Source organism: Bemisia tabaci, chromosome 2, assembly GCF_918797505.1.
Source record: "Bemisia tabaci chromosome 2, PGI_BMITA_v3".
Taxonomy (NCBI): domain Eukaryota; kingdom Metazoa; phylum Arthropoda; class Insecta; order Hemiptera; family Aleyrodidae; genus Bemisia; species Bemisia tabaci.
Window position 1 is genome coordinate 18,447,633 of NC_092794.1, and position 19,969 is coordinate 18,467,601.

Consider the following 19,969-nt stretch of genomic DNA (forward strand, 5'->3'; position numbering starts at 1 on the left):
TAGGAAAGTAGAATGAAAAATAAATAAATAATAAAAAAAAATCGAATGTAACTAGCGGTAAAGCACGGAGAGCGAGGAAACGATCTCGTGACTCCCATGCCAACTTTAAAAGTTAATCAGCGAAAGTTGAAATAGAAATTACGGAGCCTCGATAAAGTTCTGTTCGGTTTCGTTTTCACGGCGGGCGCGGAGTTTTAATTTCGAAGTAAAAGTACTCGTGTGGTTATGTATCGCCAGAACGACCCCCTCCTCCCGCCCCACCCCGCCAAACATCTTGTTGAGCCCGCGGTGAAATCAAGATGACGGCTCTTCGTCATCGCAAACTTTGGCTCGTTGCCAAAAAAAAAGAAAAAAAAATCCGCGATGACGAAAAATCAAGTCGCGAATCCTTCATACGGTCACGCCACTCCACCGCACTGGTTTATCCTAATGCTCCAGTAATTAATAATTAGGGTACCTCTTCTCAAGAGATCCTCTTGCTAGTATGCCATATTTCATCGATTTTTGTGGAATTTGACCAGTAAAACAGAGTTTTAAACGCGGAAAAAGTTCATTAACACTAATTCTTAAAATGAACGTAATCGCAAAAATGAGCCCAAGCTAGAACACAAAACCTTCAAGAATCTCTGTGCCGAAAAAGTAGGTTTAGTTGTAGGTAGGTATTAGGTAGTAGGTAGTAGGTAGTAGGTAGTAGGTAGTAGGTAGTAGGTAGTAGGTAGTAGATAGTAGATAGTAGGTACTAGTTAGTAGATAGTAGGTAGATTTAGTTGACCAAAGCAGACAATCGGTACGGGCAATATTTTCACCATATTATATTTTTTTCAATAAATAAAAAAAATCATGGTTAAAATATTGAAATCCGAGTCAACATAAGTACTTGTTTAAGTACTTAAATTTTGTATTCATAACTCAATTTTAAAACTTCCTGGGTGATCCTCTTTCAAGAGTATCTGACGTTTTTCAGGAAATCGTCTCGTCGCGTCGTGGCATTTTATTTCTCGATCACTTATCTCATCACAACGTAATCTCTAAATGTTGAGTATAACTTAATGAGGAATCCTAAGTTTGCTGGTCTATTGAATCCGAAACCATTACGAAACTGCACGGATAATGACTGTAAGCATAGAGCAGAGAGAAAGTGAGGGGGACTTCAGGAGGGGAATGCCAAGACTCATAAGTATGCTACAATGATGTCTCACTGCGTATTAAAAACTACTGGCTACATCATTAAGCATGTTAAAAAAGAACCATTTCCTTTGCGATTTGGCAATACGTTGCAATGTCGCGTTGCTCAGAATCCAAGAAAAATTATAAGCGTACATTTTTCATTTCCTCGCTGCACTGAGCTTTGCAACAGAATGTATTCACTTTAATGTCATGTTCTTCATTTTTGTGGGATCTCGGAATTGTGAAGAATCATTTGTTTTCTCTTCATCGTCATTTTTTCCCGTTTATGCACCTCATCTTTTCTCTTCTAGCCACATCTTTGGACATTTTTCTATAGGTACTTTTCGTGACTTTAATATGTTTTGGTATAAATTGCTGAGCCCAGAGGAATTAAAAATTCCGTTTCATTCTAGAGGAAGAGTTTCAATGGGTCATACGCATCGTTTATTTTATTTTTTATTTTTCATTTTTTTCGGTCAAAATTCTTGTCTTCGTTTTACATGAAAAGATAGGCGCGAATGCCTTATCTTAAAAGTACCTAACTTGAAAACACGTTTTAAGTACCCTTACAGAACTAAAAATGTTCACATTTTTCGGAGGTGAATATATGCGCCGAAAACATTTTCCATTCAGCAAATATTAACGGCTGAATTTAGTTTTTTCTTTTTCTGAACAGCTGCAATGCACAGCTTTTGGTATGGAGTAAGTTATACGCAAAACGTGAACTTTACTGGAGGTGTATCAGACTGCTACACGTTTGAATTTTATTTCCTTTAGCTGAAAACACATTCATTCAATCGTTCTCTACAACTGAACTCTCCTTTCAATTGAGTGGTCAATTCATGGTTTCCGTCCGTTTTCGTTCCTGATGTCCTTCTGGATTATGAGTACTTGTCAAAATTTTACCAATCTTTCATTACTCAGTCGCAGGTCTCGACTGGGATTGATAATCTAATTTCGACATCTGTTCTAGAGTGAAATGATTGCAACAAAGCATCGACGTAAGAGGTCGAGGCACCATTAGACCAAATATCTTCATAATACCTAGGCTTGTCGGCTGCCCCCAACTTAACTATAAACACTAATACTGGCATCTATTTTTTTAAAAAGAAGAATACTACTTGCGATCGTCAGGAGATTGGAGGAAGAGGAAATTTCCACGATAACTTTCGTTTACGTAATGAGTATTTATGCATCAATAATTGACTAGCCTCTGGTAGTAATGAGGGCAAGAATGTAACCATCTCACTGTTCGTTAATCTCAACCCATTTGTAGGAAGAAGAAAAAAATGGAGGAATTTCAATCAAAATATAGAAAATGCTCACACTTTTCATAGATTGATATGTTGACTGTGAAGACACAAAAAAAAAGGATTGAAATTCAAGACTAAAGACAGTTTAAAGATATCGTGAACGTGAAAACTGGATAAAAAAGGTCTCGGAAGAGATTTGCATGATCACCGCCATGGAACTCATCGCTAGACCACGACAGTCCAACTCCATTGGTCTCTTGACTACAACTTAGAGCACTCACGGACATCATTATGACTTCTTACAATTTACTCTGCATTCAATGAATGGCGGCTTGTTAAGGTGCCATGCCGACTGCTACAACTTTGGCACTTAATGTGACCGTCAGAGGATTAACTCAGTTTTTCACACACGAATAATACATTCGAATATTATAAATATTACCACCTAGGTCGGCAATAATGCAAAAATCTTGCCATCCAGCGGTTTCAAAATATCTGCCAATGCATATTCCAAAGTGCCCGAGCACTGACTCTTTGTAAACCAAATCTCCGCAAACGTGGCTGCCTACTTTTATGGCGACCAATTATTGACTGGTGTAGGTTGAGTGCCGGCAATTTTGATTGTAGGTTAGTGTTACTGTTGCGCCGGACTTTGCCCAGTGTATAGCCGGGGGCCTTGTTTCATAGAACCCAACGCCTTTTGCATGCCAGGCAAAACTGTTTTATCTTTCAGTCGCGAGGCGTGAATATCGATAATCGATATTCTCCCGTTTGAAGCTGCGGTAGAGAATCGATTGATAAGGTGTTTGTTGCGAACACCCTGTTTATCGATCTTTTCTGTAGGTTTAAAAGGCAGATCAATCGATACATCGCAAAGCATGCCACGCCATTGTTATCTTTGCTATTCATCGGAAGGGTATGCCCGAAGAGAAACTGTATACTCAAGTAATGGGTCAATTATTATTGGGCTAGTTGATGACTTGCGTTTCGAATTTTTTTTGCATAGCGCAACCCAGTGAGCCTGTTGCGAACTTCAGCTAGAGCGAATACAAGAGTTATTACTTCTTAAAAATGGCTCAGAAATCATAATGAGTGCATCGGAAAAGTCTGAAAGATACTTCTAACTCCACAAGCTGCGTAAGAGGTATGGATTTTTTCAGCTTCCCGCTTCAAGAACAATACTACGGCACAGGTGAACATTTCGAGAGAGAAGTCTTTCCATTCAACCCTTGCCCACTAGGATGCAACACAATATTCGACATGGCTGACGCTTTTGGGCGCAAATCGTAAGGAAGCACCATGGTCTTCATCAACGCAAGGAAATGGTCAATATGAACACGTCGGTTGATAAAATTCGTCTCGTCATGTGTCGTCACGTCACTTTACGTCACGTTACGTCACGTCACGTCACGTTACGTCACGTTACGTCACGTCACGTCACGTTACGTCACGTTACGTCACGTTACGTCACGTTACGTCACGTGTGGTCGGTGTTTGGTTGGCGTCGGCTATGGTAAATATTGTGTAGCATACCAGTGAGCAAGGGTTGGATGGAACGACTCCTCTTACGAGATGTTCACCTGTTAATACCGTAGTATCGTTTTTGAAGCGGGAAGCTTAAAAAAAAAAACCGTACATTCCTTACGAAAATTGTGAAGTAAGGAGTGTGTTTCAGACTTCCTCGATGCGCTCGTCGCGATTTTTGAGCCATTTTATGTAAGAAATTCCAATATTTTTTTGCAAAAGGTCCATTGATAAAACTGCGCGGAATCCCAAAAACGATTAATCGATCAGTCACATATGATGAAGCATCCCTACTTCTGGGAGAAATACTGCCCTTGACAGCAAAAAAGCCGTAACTCCATTCAAAATTTTATATTTATCTTCCACACATACTGCACTGGAAAAAAAACCACATTGGATCTAGAGTCTAGGCCCTTGAAAACATGGACAAGAAATAATACTCTTGATTCAATCGGATTTTTGCTTGAATCAAAACGAAATCCGCTTAAATTAAGAGGCTTGGTTCTTAATTTAAGCTAGATTCTGATTGAATCAAGAGTACTTTTTCTTGTCGATGTTTTTAAGAGTCTGGACTCTAGATCCAATGTGTTTTTTTTCCAGTGTACAAGAGAACCTAACGACCTCAATGTTTCATTTTGAGTTCTTAACGGTATGCTGGAATTGACTAAAAAAAATAAAGGATGTTTATTTGCTGGTTCTATCGTAAAACATAGCATTTTCCAGAAAACAAGAATCGAGAAAATGTTAAATCGTGGTACGGCGTGCTCACGTCGGACGGCAGAATAGTAAATGTGTTTTGCCTGTAGACAAGGTGGCAACGTTGCTGTCGTTCCGCTGGACCAAAAGCTCGGTGGTCAACGCTCAACGATAGCGGTAATTGTGGGTTGGAGCTTGGAGCTTCTCGGCTGCACCCGGGAACTTTCTACGACGCGGAGAACGCATGGCTTTGCAACGAGGCCGGTTTCTGGGGCTTAACGGCTCGCGCCCCACGCTTCACTGCGCCGACACCTAGCCGAGGAAGAACCACGCAAGCGCCATGAAAATCAGACGTAGATAAGCCGTTTTTGCCGGGCACGCCTTCTCCCGACCCGCGCCGCCCTCCGACAGAATTGTCACCGATCGTAAGTTTCCATAAGGAAAACGTCGTGTAGCGCTACGGTGAATTCCAGTGTTTTGCGATATATCGATTGATGTACCATTAAACCTATTGAAAAGGATCGATAAACAGGGTAATCGCAACAAACACCTTAATAATCGATTCTTCACCAAAGCCTCAAATGGAAAAATGTCGATAATCGATCATTCGCGCCTCGCCACTGGCATGTCGATTTGTCATTTTACGTACGAGGAGAACATATTCCGATTCGAATCCCAGTATTCGAGAGTGAATCGGGGGAAGGGAGGGGTGGTAGCACTTTTGCCATAGTAGAAGGAAAAATAGATGAAATCCTAGTTTCACTCTCGAGAAAGTAAAATTCTTCAATTCACCGCCAAGAATGATTTTTTCTTGAATCAAGAATAATGCTGCTCACAATCAGTTGAAGATACTTGTTTTTGCTTCATTCGAGCATTTTCCTTTTGGTTCTATAGAAATTCAGCTTAAATATAAGGATGAAAAATTCCTGGCTGCAAATTTATGAATCATTATGCGTAAGCTTATCACATTTTTTCCACTGCACGTCCAGTCATGGAAAGTTCCTCCTCAGAGTTCCCACAAGATTTCATAAAATTGCCTACTTGGGTGTTTGGCAGCCCTGAGTCGACTTACACAACCAACAGGGGAGGCTTAAATTGGAGCGGGTGACATCATATACTAAGCTTTAAGTAGAAACATAGTTGGACTTGCCGCTAAGAAGATGCTCCTCTTGAATCAAGAAGGAAATATGTTAACGAGAAAAAAAAAAACTCGCCTACCTTTAGCAAGAACCTGCACGATTTAAGCGAGTTCACTCTTGATCCCAAGGAAGATTTCCTGATTGTAAATTGATGTCACTTTTTTTCAGTGCTGATACCTGAGTTTAGGTTCTGGAAAGGTGAAATTTATTACATGATAAGCGAAGCTTCCTCAGTTGGTGTTGAATGCGACGAACACCGTAATAATTTCATCGTGAAGCGTGGATGCAACTATTCGGGCCCCATGGATGTCCGTGTTGCATACGCACGGGATTGAAGGCGTTTTGACTCTCCAGACACTCGCCGCCTCACCCATGTCCACGTCGCATGCACCTCTTTGCTCAGGCACTGAAGATTATTACAAAACTCGGGACCTCCCGACATAACATGGAGCAAGCGCTATAACCACTTCATCACAGGAGGCCGACCTTAGGTATACTAAGAAGGAAATATAATTAAAAAGAATTGAGGGGCAAGAAAACGGCATACTGAATTTCGCTAATCATCGCTCACAGATTTCGATCGATGGATGATGACCGATGACTGGTGAAATTTTTTCACGTTAACAATAGTTGAGAATTAAATCAGAACAGTAGGAGTATAGTCAATCATTCTGTAGTACACATTGGATCTAGAGTCCAGACTCTTAGAAACATCGACAAGAAAAAGTACTCTTGATTCAATCAGAATCTAGCTTAAGTCAAGAACCAAGCCTCTTAATTTAGCGGATTTCGTTTTGATTTAAGCAAGAATCCGATTGAATCAAGAGTATTTTTTCTTGTCAATATTTTCAAGAGTCTGGACTCCAGATCCAATGTGTTTTTTTCCAGTGTTCTGTGACCAGCGCAACTGACCCATTCTTCCCCTAGTTACGTGTATAATGTCCATCGAGATCGGCAACGCCGATGGGAAGCAGTACTGACTCGAGACATTACTTTCTATCGGTAACAGGGACACTGATCTGCAACTGCGACGTCTGTGTCATACGCTCACTTCAATGAGCATGTGTGCAGCTAACAGCATCGTTAAGTTGTAATATTCATTGTGCATGCCCGCGAGCTGCGCTGGAGTTCGCATGCGGTTACTTGGCGCGGCGTTACGTTCTCAGACGCACTGCCAGTTCGCTGTCCTAACGGTGAAAAGCACCGCGAGACTCCGTCAAGGCTCTCGCAAATCTGCTCGTGGTAGGGGACTCGCCGAGACTCTGAAGGTTTCAGGAATGAAATCGACTGAGAGAAAAAACAAAAATAAAAAACACTGACGCAGTGTGGCAATTGAAATAAACTGGTGAGAATTAAGTATTGGCACACGGTAAAGTGGCAAAAAGTTGATCTGACATCACAATGAATAATTGTTTTTTTTGTTGCGATTGGTACTTGATTTTTGTCGACACACTGTCTGGATGTCTGGGCCAGACTTTTGTGCGCTAAGTTTGAACCGATTTCAATTCATTGAGACGATTATTTGTTCTATTTTTTATGAAAGTTTGGCAGTAAAATGATTTTGAAAAAATCAAAAGTACCTTATGGTGATAGGTTTATTGAGAATGAACTTCAAAATTGATAGTCACCGAAGGATCATTATGCACTACTTGCATTCTTTAGAAGTGGCTCACCATTCTTTTTTTTTCATAGTCCGAGGAAGTATGAAGAAGAAAAAGAAGAATGAAAAAAAAATGTGTAAACGATGGGCTGACAAGTAGACACCTTATACACCAAATGATACTCTGATCTTCGCGAATGCCTTTCATGTGCTACATGTTGATCAGCTGGAAGAAACTGGTCCTTCGTTCTTCGTTCAGAATCTGGGACAAAGTACGATTATTCTTGTGGGTCAAAGTGGCACATTTTTTTTATTGTTTTTTTTTCCTACAGAGCTTCTCCCTCATTTTTTGCAAAGCGTCTCCTTCCCTTTTCAAGACTCCTTTTCTCTCCAGGCAACAAACAAATAAGGCAAAATGTGTAAACGCATGTGATACGGTTGTCTCATTTCAAACTCAATATCACCGTATTTTTTTATTTAATCCTCACAAAACGAGAGCTTAATATGATAAGAATGACGTTGACTTATCACGCACAGACTATCGGGGTATTTAGATGATAATTTCCAATGGCTTAAGTGTTGCAAAATACCGATTAATATCAGTAGCGAGTGTAAAGGAATCCCTTGTTTTAAGGATGAAGTTCCTGTGGGATTTCTCCGAAACTGCTTTTACCGAGAGCGATTGGAAAGCTTTAACGATACCCTTAAGGATAGAACTATGTTCATGGTTTTAACGAATCAATTTTGTTATGAAGTAGTGCTTTAACCAAATTTATGGAATATATTGTTTCAGAGCTTGAAAACTTCTGTTAAGCAACGTTAATCAGTCGTAAGCATGAGAGTTGTCAGTTTGCCACTCCTAATACGCCATTTCATCTTTTCATCAACATAAAAAAGTGCAGGATGCGAACTTGTGGGCAAATTATTGAGATCAACTCTGACGTCTTTCGACGCAAACATAAAGGACATCGCGTCCGGCAGGGCGTTGTCCAAGTCACCACAGTTTTTATACTTGACTCTTGCCGAACTTCATTGAAAAAACAGGTCATTTTGAATAAATCCAACTTGCATAACAAAGGTTACAACGCAACATTATAGTTGCCTTAGAAATGAGGTTGGAAAGAATGAAGTGAGAATAATATTGTTGGGTTATTAAGAATTTGGGTTCACTCAATATGAAACCTGTAATGAACTAAACTGCTGTCGTAGGGTTTGTTTTATACGATGTAAAATGATCGTAATTGGTGACGAATAACTTTTTGGTGTGACAGTGAATTTAAGTTATTTTATAATCGTTGTGCTTATTACAAAAGTGCTGATTGATTTATGTCTAAGCTTTTTTTCTTATTCTTCTATTCCGCTCTTGTTTTGTAACTTTGATTTTTGCAACGTGAACTTCGTTTGATGATAAAACTGTGAAACTAATTTTTAAATGGGTTTTCCATCCTTCTCGGTAATATGCACTGGAATAAAATAAGTCGCTTAATAAATAATCGTTGATAAGTCTAGTCTGAACAAAGACGAATACTTTGATTCAATGTTTTTGCTTATCAAGATCCTGTTAAGAGATTGGTTTCATATACTAAATCCGTTGAATCAAGAGTATTTTTCTGTCGTTTTTTCAAGGTCGGACTTAATCCAGCCTTTTTTATGTATATTTTAGAGTCAGAGAAAAATTTTGCATGGGTTATACGTCTTGCAAAATAGATCAATTTTCTACCGGAAGCAGTGGGAATAGTCGTGTTTTTTTTTTTAAATAAAAAAATGTTAAAAAAATGAAAAAAACTGGCAACATGCTGACTGATGCCAAACGCGGTAACGGAAGCAACTGAAGTAGTTCGGGTAGAAAGTTTGGAGTCATCGAGACTCGAACCGGTGGCTCCGTGCCGAAAATTGATGACGCGCAAAGATGATTCGAAAAGCGATCATGTCACGACGGCGAGATGAATTAGCAGGAGTTCGGTAAGAGGACAGCAGTCGCCACCCTCTTTCCCCACCGGAAACCGTCCATCGCTCGTGAACAGTGCATCGAATCCGAAATTGATTCCATGGTGATCTGTCACTTTTTGGATGACGAAAATGACATTATCCTTCCGCAGGACTAAACATCTTTCTTTTCTTGCTGCTTGATCGCTCCTCTGACAAACTCTGAGTAAACAGTTGAGAAAGATTCAATCGAACAGCTACGCTAACAGTAATCTAAAATATGTCTATTACTATGCTGCTTCACTGGAAAAAAAACACACTGGATCTAGAGTCCAGACTCTTAAATACATCGACAAGAAAAATACTCTCGATTCAATCAGATTTAAGCTTAAATCAAGAACCGAGCCTCTTAATTTGAGCGGATTTCCTTTTGATTTAAGCTTAAATCTGATTGAATCAAGAGTATTTTTTCTTTTCGATGTTTTCAAGAGTCTGGACTCTAGATCCAATGTGTATTTCTTTCCAGTGTTGGGATAAATTTCAAATTAAAATGTTTCATTAATCACTCTAAGAACAAAGCGGGTACCAATTTGTTTATATCCGCTGATCGTCTGGCTAATCTGAACTTATTGTAGGTTTATGTGAATCTGTAGTAGCGTTTTAAACTAAATGACCTCTTTTAATATTGTTTTAATCGTGGCGAACATGATTTTATATTTTAGGAAAGAAGGCTCACGACTAAGAAGAATACGAAGTCCTGGTTTATTTTGTTATCCTTGCGTTAAAGTCTCCAAGCTGAACCACCATATGGTTTATATCTTTGATGATCTATCGTTACTACAATACAACAGCTAGATCCGATAAAAGTATGGCCAATCTTTTCCTACATAACTCATGAAAATAAAGCGAGGCTTGAAAGTTTTGCAACCGCTAAGGCACGAGTAATCAAATGTTTTCACTCTAATAAAGATCCACTCAAGAATTAGAATACTGAGAGTAAAAATCACATGATTTTTCAGTCATAGCATTTTTCTTGATGCTACCGATAAATGCTCACAAAAATAACTTAAAAATGACATTTTGTAAAAGGAATCATCTTTACTGTCTTTAATCATTTCAAAGATCCTGTATTTCTTGGTGGCTCTTGAGTTTAGCACGAAGGTTATATATTTGGTGGCTGATGCTTAACTTAAATAATTATTTGGCCTTAAATATACATTTTGAAGGGTAAGCGATAACAAATGTCAACATCTTAAACAAGAATTGTAAGTTCAGGAATTTCAGAATTTAACGTCGTAATTTCAGAGCAATATCACATGACATTTTTTTTAGCTCCAGCAAAAGATTACGGCCGCGTATGTAAAGAGTCTGGCAATCAAAACTCAATACCTCTGGCAATATACCTCTTGGTGTGATCGTGCGAATGCTGATCGATTTCAGGACCGTTAAATTAAACATTAGCATTTAATACCCAACTCTTCGAGGTTGATCGGATTCATCGCGTGCAATGGAAGCGGTTCAATTTGTGACCAGCGAAATCCTTTACTATGTTGCCAAGTCTTAAATATGTATTAAACCTAAAGAAATAGAAAGTACTTTAACTGCTAGGTATGTGCAACGAAACATATGTTTAAAATTATGTTTTAGTGCACCTTTTTTGAACATTTTCCTTTCCCACAAAGGAAAATTTACGTCTAGTTTTTGTTAAAATAATTTGGAAAAACTTTACCATATTGATAGAGTTTTTAAAAAAAAAATTGTTTAAATATTTTAAAAGTTAATATAGTAACAACGGAACTTTTTTATTCTATATAATATATTCTTATTTCTTCTTCTTTATTCTTTTTCATACTTCTTTTCTTAAACCTTACATCTTGTAACTTCACTTTAAAAAAACGCTCAAAATATTATCTTAATAAAATTTAAATTTCAACTGTTTTTTGAAAAGTACAAGTTTTTTTCGTCTTTTTTCAAAAATAATGTTTGAATAGTCATTTGCCAATAGGATAAAGACAAGTTCTCAAAGGAGATATATATATATATATATTTTGAAAAAAAGTTAATTTTTATCGGGCGTTCAAGGAATAGCAGAATGGATCGGAATGGCAACGACTTCTCTCAGTCGTTGCCAGCGATCGATAACATGATCAACAGGTGAAGGCATCCGTTGTAAAATAGTGCATATAAATCAAGTAAATTCATATCACGAGGAGAAATTTATTTCATACCGCGGTCTGTCAACTTCGCCGTTTCATCCCGCCGGCGTCAGTGCCGGAAATTTCCGGTTTCTTTTCCAGACGGTAAATTATTGGCGTTTGCTGTTATTAAACTGGTCGTTACCATGTGCGATCACTTTTCGCATTGACTGATCGCTCGGAAGTTGAGCTGTCGCGGTCCGCGTTGGCAAATTTTACGGAAATTTCACTTTCACTGAACTCATCGCATCCATTATGCCCCACACTGATAGAGTGACATTTGAATTTGACTTTTCGGATATTCATCTGAATTGGACGTATTCCTGCCAAACGAAACTATGTGCATTATGACATGAGCTCTGTTATGCATATATTCTTATGGGTCTCAGGGCCCATGTCTTGATGCACATAGTTCCGTTTGGCAGAAATAGTTCAATTGAATGAATCATATTTCCGTCCATGTTCCCATTTCGTTTAACTTTCCCACTAATAACTCGAGATTAATCATGTACCTTTTACCGCTAAGGTGAGGAATCATGCCATATGAACTAATTTCCTCTGATAAAATATACATTTTTGTGGAAAGTTATCAATATAAATTCTTGAAACTCTTAGACCCTTTAGATTAGATTGCAATTAAAATATCCGAAAAATTTGGGACTGGACTGGTTTACCACCTCAATTTTATACAAAATGAGTGTTCACAATTTACGCTAATTGCTCATAAATGGTATTTGTATGATCTAGCTTCCATTTTATCTGTGTTAAAAATGATCGTCCGTACCTCCTTCACGAGTTACTTTTTGAGCTTTCCGTCTCGTGCGAATAATTCTTTGAAAAACGTTTTGAAAAGACAGCATGTTTGGTTTGTCTCTAGCTAAGATCTAGTCTATTCCATCCTGGTGGATGTGTCCTCATTCGTCATTACATCTCATCATTTCCTATACAAACGTAACTACACTTCAATGTTGCCAAATCTCCTTTTGCGAATTGCATTTTTACCAGAAGAATCTTGGGCATCTCTAATTGAAAATTTCACCGATTTTTCTGTCAACCTCGTGAGAGAATCAGACAAATTTTAGACAAAAATTGCGCTTGCATACTCTCGTTGAAAATTAAATTGTTTAAGTAAACTATGCAACCGTGCACTGAAAAAAAACCTATTGGATCTAGAATCCAGACTCTTAAAAACATCGACAAGAAAAAATACTCTTGATTCAATCGGATTTTTGTTTAAATCAAGAACCAAGCCTCTTCATTTGAGCGGATTTCCTTTTGATTTAAGCTTAAATCTGATTGAATCAAGAGTATTTTTTCTTGTCAATGTTTTCAAGAGTCTGGACTCTAGATCCAATGTGTTTTTTTTCCAGTGTGGAATCAAGTTACGTTCTTTGGTCTGAGAAACGACGATTTGTGAATAGCGACAAAATAACACCAATAAAGAATACCTCTCATATTCTAAGGCCTCATGAGTGGCCAGAAGGCTGACCCTCTTGGAGTTACCTCATACTTGCAAGGAGGGAGCACTCGGTAAAGCAGAAGCTTCTGGTGAGAGGTCAGGACTTGCTATCCAAGGATGTAACGTGAAACCGAGGGAATCCGGTCTGCTACGACCTGACACCCAGGATCAGTAGCTGCAGTTTCTACATACTTCGCCTGCTCAAGTGCTCACCGACCATCGCTGGCAAGCGAATCGACCGCCGATGAAATCCGACGCGTATTCTGCAGTTCCGCGGACTTTGAGTTAAATTCACTGCGAGTGCCATTCAATCATTCAAGTGGTATAAGAACCAGAAGGGCTTAATTCCATTACAACGTTGCGAAGTTTCGAATGAAAAGTTATTATTACGCTAAAAAAAGGTCGGAAATATTCTTTTGGGGTTCCTTCCGAATTATTTTCAATATTGTAAATACGAGACATACATCCAACACGAGCAATTAGCAGTCGCCGGTGGATTACAGTGTATTCGTATAGAATTTAAAAAAGATTAAAAATATAGAAGTGAAGAAGCACGTTAGAAACTAAATAATGATTGTTACGGTTGGTGTTCAGGCAGTTATTATTCTTCTTTAATGCATGATACCAGTTAGAGTACATACTCAGCCATTTGTGTATCGGTTTTTCATTGGTCGCAAAAAATATGGCTGATACGGTGCGCTTGCGGCGCTACGTAAGTATCTTCACAAACGAAATGGAGACTGCAGCACAACTATTGAATCCCCTCTAGGAGATATTAATGAAATAATCGGTAAATTTCTGATAAAGAATTTAATTATAAAATGAAGAAAAACTCAAGGACTACTAACATTACAATTCGAAGAATACTATGAAGGTTTAAACAGAAAGAGAGGGTAAGTAATGGTATAACGAGAGTAATTTTTCGTTAGAGGTTTGGTACACGTTTTTAAAGCCTCTCGAAATGGGAGCGTTTGTTTATTTACGGCTGCGAGGGCAAAATATTAGCCCTAAGCTCGTGGACCAATCAAAAAGTGGATTCGTAACACGAAATTTGCTTTATCAAAGACACTTATGCTATGCCAATGCACATTTGTTGCAATATGACGCATGTCGCAGATTGTTGACTGCAACTCACCCATTGATAAATGAAAAAGTAAGCCGTTAGGTGCAATTTTGAAACATTTTAATGCAATTAAATCTTTCTACCTCTCAACACTTCAATCGAAAAACGTTTAGACTTTTCGAGGAGTGTCATGCGTGTAGGCAAAAATCCGATGTGTTTATACAAAAGGCAACTACCCGGCTGTGGAGAAAAGAGCTCTCCTTTTCATTTTTTATAAGAAGTGGATTTCACTGACCAATTTTAGAAATTAGGGTACTTACTGACTTGCTAAGTTTAAACCTAAGTTAAAACACAATTCACGTCGTTGATTTGTTCGTTCTAAAATGTGTGGAAGTAAAAGGCCAACCAGATGTAGAGGAAGCTATGAGGCTACATCTTGTTGTAGCATCAACATAATACATCAGCATTGGAGAGTCAACTCACTATTTTCATTTTCATTCTTTCCAAACGGACGGTAGAGCTATTTTTTCTCCAATTTTATGCAATGACCATGTAAGTTTGGTAAACTCATATTTCAAAACACTGCACGGTAAAAAAAATTGTTCAACATTATCTGTGCCTCAATAAACTCGATAGCTAGAACTAAAATTCTCGATACCGAATGCCAAAATTTGATGAAAAGACGGAGGCTTCCTGCGATTGCACTTGATATCGGCGGCTGGAATCAGAAATGTCGGCTCTAGCTTCAAAATTTTTCTAAGTATGGTTATCACCTAAGGTTTTTTTAAGCGTATTGTTTATATTCAGCAAATGATGCGTGTCCATATATTTGGTGGTACGATAGCGAGTAATATGCTGAAGTTTCTGCACGATTTTCTAAATTTCAAATCAAACACAAACCGATTACTTAAATGTTGACACAATCTAAGCTCTCATTCGACCGCACTTAAACTTTCCTCAAAATTACGAAAGATCTTGATCTAAGGATACTCCTATTCGCAGAGGTATTTGAAGGGCTTGGAGGATAAGGTGCACCGGTGTAGTTTTTGCAATTTTAAGAAGTACATGTTAAAAAATTGAAATTTCACGAAGCCTCGCGGGGACAAGAAAATTCAAAATCACTTTTTAATGCTTAAATATTTGATCTTACTTGTAAATTTTTCACAGAATATATTTTAGGATTGTTTTTGCTGAAATTATTGATTCCCCAATTTTGTCAAAAACTGCACATATTTGTCTTGTCCTCTGCGCCCCTCATTTTACGTCGCGGCCGGTCTCGATCGGCACGTCATTTATGCCGTGCTAAGTAAAAACGCCGTATGAGCATTCGGATGTTACCAGATTTCCTCTCCGAAAAGATTTATTTTTGAAAAATGTTATCAATATTTTTCCTCGAAATTGTCAGATTTTTAAGATCAAATTACGAGCCTCAGGAAATTGGATGGGAAATTTTGACATTTTTTAATTTCTCAAAGAGAGTTTGGTGCGCCTGATGACTTATACGGCGTTCCTCCATACTGCCGTGCTAAGGAAGAACGCCGTATGAACATTCGAGAGTTGCCTTGAATAAAATGTTTATTTTTGATGAAAGTTACGAATGTAATATTTTGAAATTTTCAGGAACTTTGGGTGAAAATGCGAACAACGTCAGCTGAAAAATCAGGAGTAAAACATTCATAAGTTTAATTCTTGTTTTACCAGAGGAAAATTGGCAAAGCCTGAGGGTTCATACGGCGTTTTTTCTTAACCCGGCAGCATAGCACAGGAGATTTATATGTTTTTCTCTGGATGTAAATCTAAGAAAATCAACTTGTACTCACCCCTATGAAACCGCTCTGAAGAACACTTCACGAAACTCCAAATGCACACAAACACTCGCGGGAAGGGGCGGGGGGCAGCGATGAAAACTTCCGAAATTGGGAAAGCGGAAACTGGGTCAGGGGTCGGGAAAAGCGGGCTGAATCGCGAAACTTGTGGGCGAGATGGGGAGTCCGTGCGAAGACTATCTCGGCGCTGGCAGCGAAGGACTATGGGCTCACGGCTCGTCCGGGGACGGCGCTCCGGCTCGACGCTCTCCCTAGCAGGACGTCGCACCGTGGGACGGGGTATTCCAGAGAAGTCGGACAAGAAGTTTTTGTCTCGAACTCAAAATTATGCTGTTTGTATTGCCATTTATATTGCCATTTACATTTGCCATTTTATATTGTTTATATTATATTATAAATTTCAAGGTATTTTCTTCTCCTTCTTCTTCTTTTCGTCTCCTCCTTCTTTTTTTCGTCTTTTTCTTCTTCTTTTTGTTTCCTTCTTCTCCTGTTTTTCTCCTTCTCCTTCTTTTCTTCTCTCTTTTCTTCTCCTTCTTCTTGTCTTCTTCTTGTCTTCTTCTTTTCTCCGTCCTCCTCCTCCTCTTCTTCTCCTTCTTCTTTTTCTTCTCCTTCTTTTTCTTCTTCTTCTTTTTCTTCTTCTTATTCTTCTTCTTCTTCTTCTGCTTATTCTTCTCTCCTTCTTCTTCTTCATCTTCTTCTTCTTCTTCTCTCCTCTCCTCTTCTCTTTTTCTAGTTGTATTCTTCTTCTTATATTCTTCTTGTTTTCTTCTTTTTTCTCTCTTTACGTCTTCAACTCTTCTTCTTCTTTTTTCCTGCTCATTTTCTTCTTATTATTTCCTTCTTGTTTTCTTCTTCTTCTTATCATCTTCTTGTTTTCTTCTTCTTATCTTCTTCTCGTTTTTCACTTCTTCATGTTTTCTTCTTATTTTTATCTTCTCTTTTCTTCTTCCTCTTCTTCTTATCTCCTTCCTCTTGGTTCTTCTTCTTCTTATCTTTTCCTTTTTTTCCTCAATTTTTTTAGACAATTTTGTCCGGAATATTCTATCATAGCTGAAAATTACAAGGGATTGTAAATATTACTTTCCTCAAAAGGACACGGTTCACCCGGAGAAATTTGGCAAAGCTCGAATGCACATACCCCGTTTTCCTCAGCACAGCATTGTAATGTTTCAAAATCTCCGAGGGTATTCGATTTTTTCAAGGAGAGACAAGCCAACTTTTTTACATCGAACATTCTGCCGACAGCGAAGAGAAATCAAGGAAGTTTTCAAGAAATTACTGTCACTGGTCCTCCATAGAATTGAAGAAAGTATGACAGGGATTCGCAAAGGCAAAAACAGGCCATAACTTAAGCATTGATACCCAAGCTTTTAAACTTTCCTCGTCATGGCCAATCCTCCCCACTGAGTGGTGAACTGGTCTGAGCGCAGGCGGTGGATAGGAGGGAGCTCCAGGCCGCCGGCACCACCAGCGACAGTTTTGCTGTGACCGCACCGTCTGCACGTGCCGAACCAAGCGTCGATGACATGAGTCTCATAAAGACCGAGTTGAAGAACTTTCCGGCTCAACTTTCCTACTTGGAGAGTAAAGTAATAGTATACTTTCAAAGACGATGGACCACGAAGATAGTTCAGAAATAAAATAATTTAGAGTACCGTATAAGGAGTGCACAAGTATGGACACACGTATGAAATTGATGACAAAAAATGACCAATATTAAATTGCTTTTTTAGGTTTCAACATGAAGCAACATCTATAGCTTAACAAAGTTGACTTTTCTCTACACGCGTTTAAGTCTCTCAAAATATAAAAGTAGTCACAGTGCTGCATTGATATTTAATATGATAAGATTAATTGAAGAACTTTCCGGCTAAACTTTCCTACTCGGAGAGTAAAGTAATAGTACTATCGATAACGATGGATCACGAAGATTGTTCGGAGATAAAATAATTTAATTTAGAGTACCGTATAAGGAATGCACAAGTATATATGGACACACGTATAAAATTGATGACAAAATTGGCCAATATTAAATAGCTTTTTTAGGGTTCAACATGAAGCAACATCTATACCTTAACAAAGTTGACTTTTCTCTCCACGCGTTTAAGTCTCTCAAAATATAAAACGCAGTCACAGTGCTGCATTGATATTTAATATGATAAGATTAATTGAAAAACTTTCCGGCTAAACTTTTCTACTCGGAGAGTAAAGTAATAGTTCTATCAGATAACGATGGACCACGAAGATTGTCCAGAAATAAAATAATTTAATTTAGAGTACCGTATAGGGAGTGCACAAGTATGGACACACGTATAAAATTGATGACAAAAAATGGCCAATATTAAATGGCTTTTTTAGGTTTCAACTTGAAAAAACATCTATAGCTTAACAAAGTTGACTTTTCTCTCCACGCGTTTAAGTCTCTCAAAATATAAAGCCGCAGTCACAGTGCTGCATTGATATTTAATATGATAAGATTAATTGAAAAACTTTCCGGCTAAACTTTCCTACTTGGAGAGTAAAGTAATAGTTCTTTCAGAAACGATGGACCACGAAGATTGTCCAGAAATAAAATAATTTAATTTAGAGTACCGTATAGGGAGTGCACAAGTATGGACACACGTATAAAATTGATGACAAAAAATGGCCAGTATTAAATGGCTTTTAGCGGCTCTGGTGCTTGCACTAGAGCTGCTATTCCGGACGGTCCCAGCTGGGGAGTATCAATGGACCATGTTACATTGGAGAGACCGCGCGTTGGTTGATGGGAATCGGCGCCATTTTCGACTATGTACCTTGTCATGACTTTATTTTATTGCATATTGTTTTATTGTTAGCCAATGCTATGTTGTGTAGTGTATTTTTGGAATCATGGTGATACAGTCAATAATTCAAAACTTGTCTGTGCTTTAATCTCGTGATGGAAAAAATGTACTTTACGTTCAAAATTTGAAATTTTGAATTTTAAAGTTTTCGCGGTTTTTTGGAAGAAGGCAGTGGTTGGAGCTTCCTAGGCATATTACTCGATATCAGCTGATAGCAAACAAAGGTTACCAAGGAAACCGTAAACGTTTAACAACTATCGTGGCCATCGGGGCGATTATTGAAATGACATCGACTCTATGTCGCCCTTACGACAGGACATAGCTCTATCTTATCCGTGTAATATATCGCAATTCGATATTGTTTTGATTTTTAAATGGAGCAATTTATTCATAAAGTTCCGATTAGTTTTGGCTTTCCAGAACCAGAGCCGCTTTCCGACGCGAATGCGTTGGAGCTTACTGCTTGTTTTAGGTTCCAACATGAAGCAACATCTATACCTTAACAAAGTTGACTTTTCTCTCCACGCGTTCAAGTCTCTCAAAATATAAAGCTAGTCAAAGTGCTGCATTGATATTTAATATGATAATTATTTTGAGATCGCTTGGATTGATATGAAAGTGATGATTCCGTTGTTTTTAAATCATAAAAAAGACGGCGACAATGCTTCGTCACATTCGGAAGCCCACGAAAACACGTAAAGTCTTAATTTGTCACCACAATCGAAGCTCCCACGAAAGTGGCCACAGCTAAGCATATAAGGATGCAGTTTGAGGAAATGGGAGTGATCATCTAATGACAAATGGTGAAAAATCATAGAATTATAAATCAGTTTATATTGAAATTGAAAGAATAGTGATATACATCGAAAAACGTAACAACCAGAGGCATGATTTCTCAATGTTGTTCCTTGAACAGCTTCATCTCTCAGAGAGGTCTCATATGGTTCACATTATGATTTAGATGATCTTTGAAATAGCATCATTCAAAAAGCAATTTTTACGAGCTTCGAGTAAAATCCAACTGAAATACATTAAAAATATTTTTTTGGCAGGAATTGCAATGATATAACGCCACGAAAAGTACAATACATAAAATAAACAATTTGATGATCGTTATAACTTTATAAAAGACGTGAACCAACATTAAAATGTTCGAAACCCACACAAGTTTGTTTAATGTGTGCTACATATTCTATTGTTACAAATCATTGTGTTTATCCTGGCAATGATCTATTTCCAAAGTTATACTGCTGGGCTTTACTGGAAGTTAGTAAAATCCGTCATTTTCACCATGCT

General features: G+C 38.2%; 1 protein-coding gene across 1 annotated transcript in view; it reads right to left on the bottom strand.

Annotated features, from left to right (window-relative positions):
* Positions 1–16,045, bottom strand: part of Cht7 (chitinase 7) — a 103,645-nt gene extending 87,600 nt beyond the window's left edge. The window contains exon 1 of the mRNA XM_019050145.2: positions 15,843–16,045. The gene's annotated coding sequence lies outside the window, so the exon portion shown is untranslated. The remainder of the gene's footprint in view (positions 1–15,842) is intronic.
* Between the last annotated feature and the right edge of the window lie 3,924 nt (positions 16,046–19,969).